General features: G+C 40.6%; 1 protein-coding gene across 1 annotated transcript in view; it reads right to left on the bottom strand.

Moving 5' to 3' along the window:
• The window catches only part of LOC109895109 (retinoic acid receptor gamma-A-like), a 77,560-nt gene extending 65,934 nt beyond the window's left edge, over positions 1–11,626 (bottom strand). Inside the window, exon 1 of the mRNA XM_020488760.2 lies at positions 11,083–11,626. The gene's annotated coding sequence lies outside the window, so the exon portion shown is untranslated. The remainder of the gene's footprint in view (positions 1–11,082) is intronic.
• Between the last annotated feature and the right edge of the window lie 1,425 nt (positions 11,627–13,051).

The following is a 13,051-nucleotide window of genomic DNA, read 5'->3' as shown; positions in this document are numbered from 1 at the left end:
GTATGTAGTCAAAATACAAAAAAAGTATATAACCTTGTATTTGTATGTGTGTGTGTGTGTGTGTTTTTCCCTCTCTCTGCAGAAGTGATGTCTGCTGTGTCTGAATTAGCACAGGGTCAAACGGTCCGCATGGCAAGTTTCACATGGCACACACACACACACACACACACACACACACACACACACACACACACACACACACACACACACACACACACACACACACACACACACACACACACACACACACACGCACACACACACACACACACACACACACACACACACGCACACACACACACACGCACGCACGCACGCACACACACACACACACACACACACACACGCACACACGCACACACACACACACTCACACACACACACACACACACGGCCAATCGCACAGACAGACATGCTGATAAACTTACACACACACACGCCCGCACACGCTCGCATGCAAAATATATTTGCCCACAAACAATACACAATTCAATTAAATGTTCTCTCTTTCCCAGACAAAATAAAAGGCCATAGTATATGAGCTATGTTGACATATAGCTGGCTCTCTAAAAAACAGGCTACCATCGGTCTCGTAAAACCAAAATATTTTTACGATTGTGGTCCAGGCTTGCGAACAATAACTATAATTTATGAAAGCTATTATATTGTTGGCTTTGCTATTTTTTGTTGTTGTAACTATGCATATACATTTCCTTTATTAGCCAGATATTTAGATACTATTTATGACCAAGATGGTAAGTAAAAAAACGACAATGCCCTTTTTACGACTGTTAACTTCTTTGACGCAAACTAGACTCTTGTGCTAACACAAACACTGTCGTGTGAATGAAATGTTTAACCTCATGTGAACATTTTACTTCCAATTGTGGAAACTTTCACCTCATAATCATTCATTATGGTTGCTTTGTTTCTATGTAACCATTGAGTCTACATTCTCACTCACAGCTCCTGTCTCCTCTAGCCACAGCCATCTCATTGTATCTCTCCCTGTCAGACGGACAGATGGTACAGAAACATGGGATTTGTTTAGGCAGCAGTAACTGCTTCTCACACGCCTCATAATACCGCCTATGGAAATTGGAATATGTTTTATCCAACCAAGCCTATAATGTGTTTCTATACTGTCCTCTATACCTTCCACTGCAAACAATCATTTGAGCTGTGCTTTAGCCACATAATGTCAAAATAACATAAAAGTGGCTTTCAGTCTTTGTAATAATACTACTGTTACTGTTACAATCACTGTCGTAACCTTTACAATAACTTACTAACCATAAATAATGGTAATTACAGATACGCCAGTGACTATAATACTGTTACTCTCTTAATGGCAGGCCTAATCATAATAGTTGCTGCAATAACAGCACTAATGACGGTAATGATGATAATAATGTTTAAATCAAACGCACAATGGTGCCGTTATGGGGAGCCCAACCCCTCCGGCTGACTCTGGGGTTGCCAGGTCGCGACTGAGGTCACCCCATGTCGCTCCAGGCTACAGATAGGGTTCAGGGGTCACTCTTAATCGAGGCATTTAGTAGGCACCTTTTAGCTCTGTGCTCACGGGTCTGTGTCAGTCTGCCCTAGTGCTGGAGTTACCCTCTCTCTATCTCTTCTCTTTTGCTCTCTCTCTCTCTCTCTCTCTCTCTCTCTCGGGGGTCGAGGGTTGCGTTCCGCCACAGAGGAAGGACTAGAGGTGACCTGCTGTGTTTAAAGGACTAGTGGATGTTGATCTGAAGGCATGCCTGAGGCTGTGATTAAAGTAACACACAGACAGAGGACAGCTTCACTGGTACACCAGGTGGCCAGATGATACAACCTGACCCAATGACAATGACCACTATTCAACAGACTTAAACACAGTGTTAAAGTACCAAACACGGTACCTTATGAGACAAAGATTTTGAACTAAATAGCAGTGCACCAATAAAAGTGAAGCATAAAGCATTTTTTTTTAAACATGAAGAAGAACAGTCCTACTTGGAGGAAAATGTTCATTTGGAAAGAGTTAAATGTGATGAGTAGCCACACACAAGAGAGTTGTTCTTAAACAATGCAGAACAGACGAGCTGTTAAATAGCCTGTATCAGAAGTGAACAAGCACTCCAACTCAACACTTAAAGCAGAACCACACTCCTGCATGGTTTCCATTAAGAGTCCTTTATGTAACACCAAAGAAAATACGTCATCGTTACCGAACAAAAATATGTTTGTTTCGTCCAGGCTGGAAAACAAGAAAATACAATTCTGGAAATATATCATTTAATGAAATTGCCATTGATATTCATAGAGAAAAACTGAAAGGTCGACAAAAGAGCAACATCTCTCTCTGTACTCAGTACACCATTGTGACTATACTGGCACACAAGAGGAAACAAGAAGAACAGGCATTTACATTTTGAGCAAGTAAAGCTCAACTATTGCTGGTACCTAGTCCCCTCAAATGAAAATAAAATCAATCGCTTTGGTGCAATTTACACAAGTACGTGGTATATTTTCACAACTCTAAGGACAAAAAATGGCTCATGTTTCAAAACTCTAAGCACATTTTGAATTGATTGTGTACAACAAACACATTCACAAATTGACTTGTTCACTGCACCAAATCAATTACAATTTGAATACATATTAAAAATGCAATATGAATAGTACTTTTGATATGATTTTCTTGTAATTTGTTAACAATACAATTAACTATCACTTAATCAAACTGCTCAAAACTGATAACTACTGAACTAAAGTGATGTAGTGCCTACCTTGTTTTAAATTGCTTTTGTTTTATTTTCACAAGTATGTGGTGCTTTTCACAACTCTTATTAGTACAACACTCTAAATAGATAATCAAAAAGGCAGATGTTTCCAAACTCTAAGCCCATATTTAATTGACTAAGTACAACACACAAAATCATACCATCACTTTTTCAACAAATTGAATCAGTGTTTCATCTACAAATACATGTTTCACATTGCAACACATGTTCATAAAAAGTGAATCATTGCCTTTCCCATGGCCTTTCCCAGACACTATTACTGTTATTACTTAATTTGACGGCTCTTAATTGATGATCACTTAAACGTTTGGTAAACCTATAGATTTTGAGAACTACATGAAGTTCATCAATGTCACGTCCTGACCTTAGTTCCTTTTTTATGTCTCTATTTTGGTTTGGTCAGGGTGTGAGTTTGGGTGGGCATTCTATGTTTTGGTTCTGTGTGTTATATTTCTAGGTGTTTGGCCTGGTATGGTTCCCAATCAGAGGCAGCTGTCAATCGTTGTCTCTGATTGAGAACCATACTTAGGCAGCATGTTTTCCCACTATGGGTTGTGGGTAGTTGTTTTCCGTTTCAGTGTTTGCACCATACGGGACTGTTTCGGTTTTCATTTGTTCTCTTGTTCTTTTGTATTTAGTGTTCAGTTAATTAAAGGAAATATGAACACGTACCACGCTGCGCTTTGGTCTACTCCTTCTTCCTCAGACGAACATCGTTACAATCAATTTGATCACTCTTTTGCTGCTGAGAATTTTCTACAATCAAACTGGTAGAAAATTTGAGTTTTTAAAAGCCTTCTAAAATGTGTAATTTCCACTTAGAAATTTCAGATTTGATTTGCCCGAACAAAACATGCAACAACCCCTATGAAAATGTCCATTAATCATAATCCACATAATACTTCACATGTATTGTTGCTGAAGGATTATTTTCTTGCTGTAGCAAACTGGATCAGATTAAAGTCCTACATCTGTAGAAACATAAAAAGTATTATATATACTCAAATGTACCTCTATGATGATGACTATTATGATTTAACTTCACCTTAAGTAAAAAAAATTAAAAAGTACTTTTTCTGCCTGAATTTTAAATATATATTTTTTGTCACTGGCCTACGCACAATATCACAAAATGTCATAGTATAATTATGATTTTCAAAATATTTACAAATGAATATAAAATTTAAAGCTGAAATGTCTTGAGTCAATAAGTATTCAACCCCTTTGTTATGGCAAGCCTTAACATGTTCAGGAGTACAAATATGCTTAACAAGTCACATAATAAGTTGTATAGACTCACTCTGTGTGCAATAACAGTGTTTAACATGACTGTTGAATGACTGCCTCATCTCTGTACCCCACACATATACAATGATCTGTAAGGTCCCTTAGTCGACCAATGAATTTCAAAAACCGATTCAACCAAATCAAAAGACCAGGGAGGTTTTCCAGTGACTCATAAAGAAGGGTACCTATTGGTAGATGGGTAAACATAAACAGTAATTGAATATTCCTTTGAGCATGGTGAAGTTATTAATTACACTTTGGATGGTGTATCAATACACCAGGTCACTACTAAGATACAGGCGTCCTTCTTAACTCAGTTGTCGGAGAGGAAGAAATCGCTCAGGGATGGAGCTAAGCACAGGCAAAATCCTAGAGGAATACCTGGTTCAGTCTGCTTTCCACCAGACATTGGGAGTTGAATTCACCTTTCAGCAGGACCAGAGGCCCAATCTACACTGGAGTTGCTTACCATAGAAGACAGTGAATGTTCCTGAATGGCCAAGTTACAGTTTTGACTTAAATCCAATACTTGAAAATGTATGGCAAGACCTGAAAATGGTTGTCTAGCAATGATCAACAACCAATTTGACAGAGCTTGAAGAATTCTGAAAATAATAATGAAAATATGCTGCACAAGCCAGGTGTGGAAAGCTCTTAGAGACTTACCCAGACAGACTCACAGGTGTGATCACTGCCAAAGGGGATTCTACAAAGTATTGACTCAGGGGTGTGAACACTTATGTAAATGAGATATTTTTGTATTTCCATTTCAATGCATTTGCATAGATCTCTTGAAGCATGTGCTCTACTGTTTTGCATTGGCCAATAGGGTACTGTAATACCGTGATTGATGCCTTTTATGTAGCAGACACTTTTATCCAAAGTGACAACATGATATTTACTGCCATTTTATTCCTTTCATTTCATTACATTGTGAAATCTGTCTTCAATCACCACACCTTTGATCACACATGGGGTCAAAATTCTGGAAATGTAATATTCAGTCAATATTAGTGCACAATGGGAAAACAGTTTAATGTCATTTACAGTACTGTGTAGCATACTACGTTCAAAGGGCAATTTTGAAACATGTATCTTACCTTCCTTGCTATTGGATTAACTGGTTGTTAAGATTACTAAATTGAGAAGATTATGTGTTTTGGTGATTAAACCAATGTACTCATTATATTTCACAGTAAATGTATATTTTGATTGATGGTTATGTGGGGAAAGATGTCTAAAAACAAAATGAATGCACAATGAAAGGTGTATAACACTGCTACGTTTAATGCCACAGAAGCCGACTTCGTCTCGGGCCTAACAACACCTGTGCCAATATATCCTCCAAACACTGGCTTCAGGGGCATTATCACTTTTATACAACAGGTTACCAACATATTCAAACAATGATTGACATATTTTATTTAAAAACATAATTTGTATGAATAAATTCATACTATTTCATCCTTCCACAAGACATAGTCTCGACACAGATCTAGGGTTGCTACCCAAGCCGGTTGGTTGTTCGTTCTATCGGTTCGGTTTCCTGAGACGCGACCCAGTCCTTCAGTCTTTTTGTTCTGTATCTATGGACACAGACTAGCTAACTACGGCTAACTATGGCTAACTACGGCTAACTACGGCTAACTACGGCTAACTACGGCTAACTACGGCTAACTTACGGTCACGTCAAACAGTGCAGCCAGAATAACAACAACAGCTGCATTTGCATTTGTTTAAGCTGTTTTCTAGAGACATTTATTTAGATACATCCATAACAATGAGCTAATGAGGTGGGATTTCACCTGGCGTAGAACATGTGCTCACTTATCAGGACACTGATGTTCAGAGGCCAATGACACAGCTAACATAATCACTTCCAACTGAAGCTGGAAAGACTGAAAACTATATCCATAAAAATGATACCAGCTAATTCAAGATTTCAACTGGCTGAGAAACACTGCCGACCTGTCTGTCTATCTGTCTGTCTGTCTGTCTCATCCCGACTCCTTTTTATAGTGGAGATCAAGTTTATAACTTGCCTAAGTGGCCTGATGAGACAATGGATTGCACAGTCAGATTAACAGAGTAGATAGGCATTTTAACATGATAGATTTAGCCGGTGTTAACTTGGGGAATAGACACTGGCTGGAATGTGCTTTTAACCAATCAGCCTTCAGGATTAGATCCACCCGTTGTATCATTTTTTTTTTTACAATATCCAACTGATTTACAATTCCCCTATTTCTGATGATGACATACTGTATTTCTCAACATTCTCACAATCTGCTGTTGGACACTAATTATAAAAAAAATGTTATTGTCAGATACAGTATGGAAAAGTATATTTGCCATCTACTATTTGTTCTATTCAGCACCTCAAAAGAGGAGAGTTTGAAAGTGGGTTGGTATGGACAGACAGGCAGGTGGGGGGGGCGAGAGAGAAATATAGAGAGAGAGAGGTAATGAGAAATGCTTCGTGTTGACAGACGAGTGGAGACCATGAAACAGAGAGAGAGAAAGAAGAAAGAGAGGAGATAGACAACATTCTCCTACTGAGGGCCCTGCCTTGCAAAGCGAAGGGAACAAAGAGACAGAGATGGCAAGGCAGTTAAAGGAGTTAGGCGGTAATAACCTAAGCACAAACACTGCAGGTGCGTCATGAATCTCTCTTTGTGTGCGTGTGAAAGATGTGTGAGAGAATATTACTTAGACACACGTGTATACATTTTTATACATGTGTGTTTGCTGGGAATGTATCTAAAGTGTATGGGCAGACAGGACAAGAAACATCAGTCTGGCAGGTAAGGTGAGTTTGATCATAAAACAAACATTTAGTCATAAACGAATGCTATAGAAACAAGTTTAACAATAGCATACATTATTTGAAATAAATTGGGCTCCACGACTTATTACATTTCCAGACTTCAGAGGTCCATACACATATGTACAGTATACATTATGTACTGTATATTCTAACCAAACTAACCCCCATAGAGTATGTGAATCAGGGAATGGGGCTAACTAAATGGCCATTAAAGAGATGGCAGTCATTGGCATAGTTAGTCATTTTAGCCCACCCTGATCGTTAAGGTTAGGGTTTAGAGAGTGTAAACTGATCCTAGACCTGTGCCTTCCTATTGGTTGCTAGTGGGTGACCTGAGGGTTTGATGGGATTGAGAGTATTGTTGCTCAGGCCGATTAGTTGACACTCTTTCCAGATATCTTTGGTCTGAGAAAATTACAGGGTGATGAAAACCACTCTAAGTGTTTGGATCTCTGACTTCAAATTTATAGAGATGTATGACCTTAATTTAATCACCCTGTTGCAGGATCATTTTCATGGATTATTTTCCTGCTGGAGCAAACTGGCTCAAATTAAGATCCTACATCTACACCCCCAGACACGCACACACAATACACACGCAAAAACACACATAACAGCTAACAGCTAACTACACATTTAAACTGAACGGTGCAATTCACAGTGACTATACACAAGATTGCCAGTTCATAGACACATTCTCATAAATACCAGGATCACTAGCACACAAAGACATGAGTACTCACTCAGACACATCACATATACAGTAAGGAATGGCTCTAGTAAACCTCCACTGACTTCACTCACACAGAGAGAGAGAGATCCAGTCTGACACAGAGTTGTGGTGATAGAGAATAAAAGAAAGGGACTCTCCGTGGAGTATATTTAGACATACTCCGACCATGCTGTCTGCCAAACACTTCACAGACAGGATCTTAACTTGAGCCAGTTTGCTACAGCAGAAGAATTATGCTGACCCAACAGGAAATATTAATTATTATGTGGATTATAATAAATTGTAATTTTTGTAGGGGTTACATTTATCGTTACGGAAAATCAAGTCTGAGTATTTTACCCCCATAAAAATACACTACAAGTTTGCATTCTCAGCAACAAAAGAGTGATCAAATTAAGATCCTACATCTGTACACACAATGCTTTTACTGGAACTGGCTGGTCTCGCTCTGGTGGGACACACTAGTGTGTTGTGTTGATCTCTTAGGGAAACGTGTGTGTGTGTGTGTGTGTGTGTGTGTGTGTGTGTGTGTGTGTGTGTGTGTGTGTGTTTGTTCATTAGGCAGGTCGCTTAAGCTTGACTTCGAAATTTGACGTCTAGGTTGTTTTTGTTGTTGTTGCTTTAACCCTACCCTACCCCAGACCTTAACCCTTACCTTAACCATTCAGAATGAGTGCCTAAACTTAATGTTTTAACTCTATCCAAAACCTTAACCTTCTAAATTTGACATTTAGAGCAACTTTGAAATGTGACATTTGGAGAAAAGTGGGATAAACGTCTAATTCTGCAGTGAGACTGTCAGTGCTTGTTAGTGTAGATGAGGGAGAGAGAGTGTGTTACTATAGTGAATGTGTGTTTTTATTAGTGTGTGTGGACACAAACCAGCATTTAATGTGGTGCTTAGCCACATTAAACCTTTGTGCCCTGTCTGTGCTCTATTTGCTGCCTCTTCTTCTTCCTCCTCCTCCTCCTCGTCTCTCCATGCCAAGATAGTTACTAGATGTGCTGACTAACATTCCACCAGACATTAGGAAAATGAATCTGGAATAGATTTGTCGGGCATCCGCTACATTGGCAAAGGGCAGGATAAGCATTGCATAGAGCTGTACTCCATAGATCAGCACACTGAGGTCAGAACACTGAGCTGCTGAGTGTTACTGATCAGCATTATATCACAGCAAGACGGAACACAACATTTAAACCACAGCTTTGTACACAAAGTAAGAGATGGTAAAAGTTGAATCTAAACAAATTCGATTCAATAATATAACTTAATCTATTTATAATAAAATTGAGGGGGACATGTTGTTCTTGACAAGAATTGTGCCTATCCCCACTGTATGAGTGACTCACAAATGTGTGTAAAACACTTAGTTTCACTTTTCCTGTAAAATAAACCCAAACTGAGGATCCTCAAACGGTTGCAGGTTGTTGCTGAGAGAGGATGGAAGTACATGTAACACCATGTACTGAAGGTTTACTACATGGGGTCAAAGAGTTTGTTTTTTCTTTCACAAACGCACACACACACTGCACACCAGAAGGAAACAGAGATCAGATGCACACGGCTCTCAGTCATCTCCCGATATTCAAATCACGTCGTTTCAATGTTTCCATGTCGCTTGTATAATTGCACCTCTGTAACCTGTTTACATAACCTTATGTGTTATGTGACAGGACTACTGCACAGTGCACACACACACACACACACACACACACACACACACACACACACACACACACACACACACACGCACGCACGCAAGCACGCACCGACACACACACTCACGCACGCACGCACGCACGCACACACACACACACACACACACACACACCAGAGCAGACCAGACCAGACCAGCTCCAGCCATTTGCATGACTGATGAAGCATCTGCCGAGAGTGACAATTCACAATATGATTGAGCAGCCTGTGGGCAAAGTAGAGGCTCTGTCTAATCCTAGCGTAGTCACTGCTTAATAGGTCTGTGCTACTTTATGCTGGGTGTGACCATAACATGGGGAGGAAATATACTGACATATAAGGACCCATACTATAAAGACATTGAGATGGAATTACACTGACATACACTGAGTATGCCAAACATTAAGAGCACCTTCATAATATTGAGTTGTAGATCCCCCTTTTGCCCTCAGAACAGCCTCAACTTGTTGGGGCTTGGACTCCACAAGGAGTTGAAAGCATTCCACAGGGATGCTGGCCCATGTTGACTCCAATGCTTCCCAAAGTTGTGTCAAGTTGGCTGGATGTCCTTTGGGTGGTGGACTATTCTTGATACACACAGGAAACTATTGAGCATGAAAAACCCAGCAGTGTTGCATTTCTTGACACAAACCTGTCCCCTAAGACCATACCCCGTTCAAAAGCACTTCAATATTTTGTTATTGCCCATTCATGCTCTGAATGGCAAACATACACAGTCCATGTCTCACTTGACTCACGGCTTTAAAATCCTTCTTTAACCTGTCTCCTCCCCTTCATCCTCACTGATTGAAGTGTATTTAGCAAGTGCCATCAATAGGGGATCATAGCTTACAACTGGATTCACCTGGTCAGTCTGCCATGGAAAGAGCAGGTGTTCTTAATGTTTTGTACACTCGGTGCACATATATCATGACATGGGGAAGAAAGTGCATTATGAAGGTGTATTACACTGACATGCAGTGCACGTCCCTATAACATAACATTAGTGCGGACGATACCATGTGAGAATATTCAAATGGAATGAGGAATCACTTTGATCACTACTGAGACAACAGTTTGTGCATAGATTCAAGGTTTTTCACATATCGTGTCATGCAACGCAGTGCTCATGTCATGCCAGTTTGTCACATTAAGAATGTAAGCGTTTGATTAGGAAACTATAAAGTTGTCATACAATCAGCAAACACACACAAGAACACGTTAAAAAAACATATCACACACTCATGCATACAATACTACACATCTACTCACACTTGTAACAACGGTCAAGCACAAGAAAGAGGCGATCTCTGTCTTTCTCACTAGTTTACCTCCTTCTCTCTCTTTAAATCTGTTCTCAATTAAAGCTGTCCTCAGGAAACTCAAACTCTCCCCTTGTAGAGTCCCATTCCTCCCCAAACACACACAAGCAGTCTCTGTTTCAATCATCTCTCCATCCACACACACACACACACACACACACACACACACACACACACACACACACACACACACACACACACACACACACACACACACACACACACACACACACACACACACACACACACACTCACACACACACACACACACACCACACAAACACTCTTGTCTCAGTCCTGCTCTGACATGTTCTCTTTCTCTTTCTTTCTTTCTCTCTCACTCCAAAGAAAGACTCAGAAACAAAGAAAAAACTGGAAAAAGAGAGACGGTCTGTAAAGTTCAATCCGAAGCCCAAACTCACCAGCTCTGCAGTGGGTCTGGAGTACAGATGGACGAATGAAGGAAGATAATGGATTGAGATATGTGTAGTAGAGTTCAGTTCATCAGTCAGAAGTCCCTCTCAGAGCGAAGATAAAGCACAGCCTGTTGCATTCTGCCTTCCTCTCCCTTTTCTCCCTTTTCTCTCTCTCTCTCTCTCTCTCTCTTTCTCTCTCTCTCTCTCTCTCTTGCTCTCTATCCCTCTCTCTCTTTCCCTTGATCGCTCACTCACTCACTCTCTTCTTGCTCCCTCTCTCTCCCCCACTGAAATCATTATGCACTTTGATTTACAAACCCTCCCTGTCACGTGATCCAACACTTCAAATATACAGTGCATTTTTTTACAAGCCACAGAATGCCTGAAGGAATGGAAAATAGAGTCCAGAAAGCTTAGGTTTCAGCTTCTCAGCCCCCCTCCTCTCTCTTTCCTTCTCTCTCTCTCTCTTTCTTTGTCTCTCACTCTCTCCCTTCACTCTTCGTCCCAAACATTTGGTCTGTCACCTTACTGTTCTTGGATGTTTCATTTCCTTGACTATTCCCATATCTCCCTTTATGCATATTCCTCTTCCTTTAAAAACAAACAACTGCCCACCCAACTTTGCATGTGTGTGCGCATGTGTGTCAGAGGGGGGAGGGGGGGCCCCTCCCCCCCTCCCCCCTCTGACACACATGCGCACACACATGGGGGGGCATAAATGCCAATTCGTTTGTTTTTCTTCTCAGTCCCAACATGCTCTCATGTTCTATGGTCCTAGATTCTCTTTTCATTTAAAGTCACACACACACACACACACACACACAAGCTCTGAAACAGTCATTACCGAGCAGACATACACAAACACACATGCAGCAGAAGGCTGTGTACCTTCGGGGATATCAGTATGAATCCTTGGCCTTTGCTTAATGTTTACAATGGCTGAACTGTGGGACTGGGGCCAAGGATCTGGGAGCCCAAGAGGGGCCTGAGCCACGGACCACTGAACACACTATTGTGACTAAATCTCCACAGTCACACTGAATACACTCAATCTGACTCAATAGCACAGGTCATTTACCTAGTGACAACAATAATAATAGCAGTCCAATATATATTAAACAATGAATAATAATAATTTAACAAGAATAACAAAGATATAACATCTTGGCCATGTTCTGTTATAATCTCCACCCGGCACAGCCAGAAGAGGACTGGCCAGCCCTCATTGCCTGGTTCCTCTCTAGGTTTCTTCCTAGGTTCCGACCTTTCTAGGGAGTTTTTCCTAGCCACCGTGCTTCTACACCTGCATTGCTTGCTGTTTGGGGTATTAGGCTGGGTTTCTGTACAGCACTTTGTGACATCAGCTGATGTAAGAAGGGCTTTATAAATACATTTGATTGATTGATAAGTCTGGCCCGTGAATCTACAAATTGAAGTGTGAAAAGCATTTCTCATAAAAGTCCTACAAATCTATTTGCTAAGGAATAACCAACAACTTTTTAAGTAATAACTATTCTTAAAATGCATCAGTTGGGCAAACTCTTAACTAACACATTATGTGATGATAAACAATAATGGGCAATTCCACGATAATAGGTGTTCTAACTGTGCTTTCGTCTAACTTGTTCAGTCTCAGAGGAGCTGATACTCTGGGCTAATTACTGAGCAGGGATGAGTCACAGAACCACTTACCCCCCTAACCTCCCCTCAGCCTCACTCCTACCTTAGCCCCTTACCCTGCTATCCCCTTTCAGCCTCAATCACACACACACGCAAACACACAGGCACACACGTATTAGCACACGCACACACACTAAAGACTACACTGTCACACATCGGGCAACTCCAGAAACACACACACACACATACTTAACACACCTTGACATGTAAAGTACAATGGGTTCATTCACTGCTCTGTTTCAGAAGACGCCTGTTCTGTTCCTCCTCTAGGATTTTCCTAGGCAAATCAGCAGTG

The sequence above is a fragment of the Oncorhynchus kisutch genome, linkage group LG1 (genome assembly GCF_002021735.2).
Source record: "Oncorhynchus kisutch isolate 150728-3 linkage group LG1, Okis_V2, whole genome shotgun sequence".
In the NCBI taxonomy this organism is placed as follows: Eukaryota; Metazoa; Chordata; class Actinopteri; order Salmoniformes; family Salmonidae; genus Oncorhynchus; species Oncorhynchus kisutch.
This window is presented reverse-complemented; position numbering and strand designations above follow the sequence as displayed.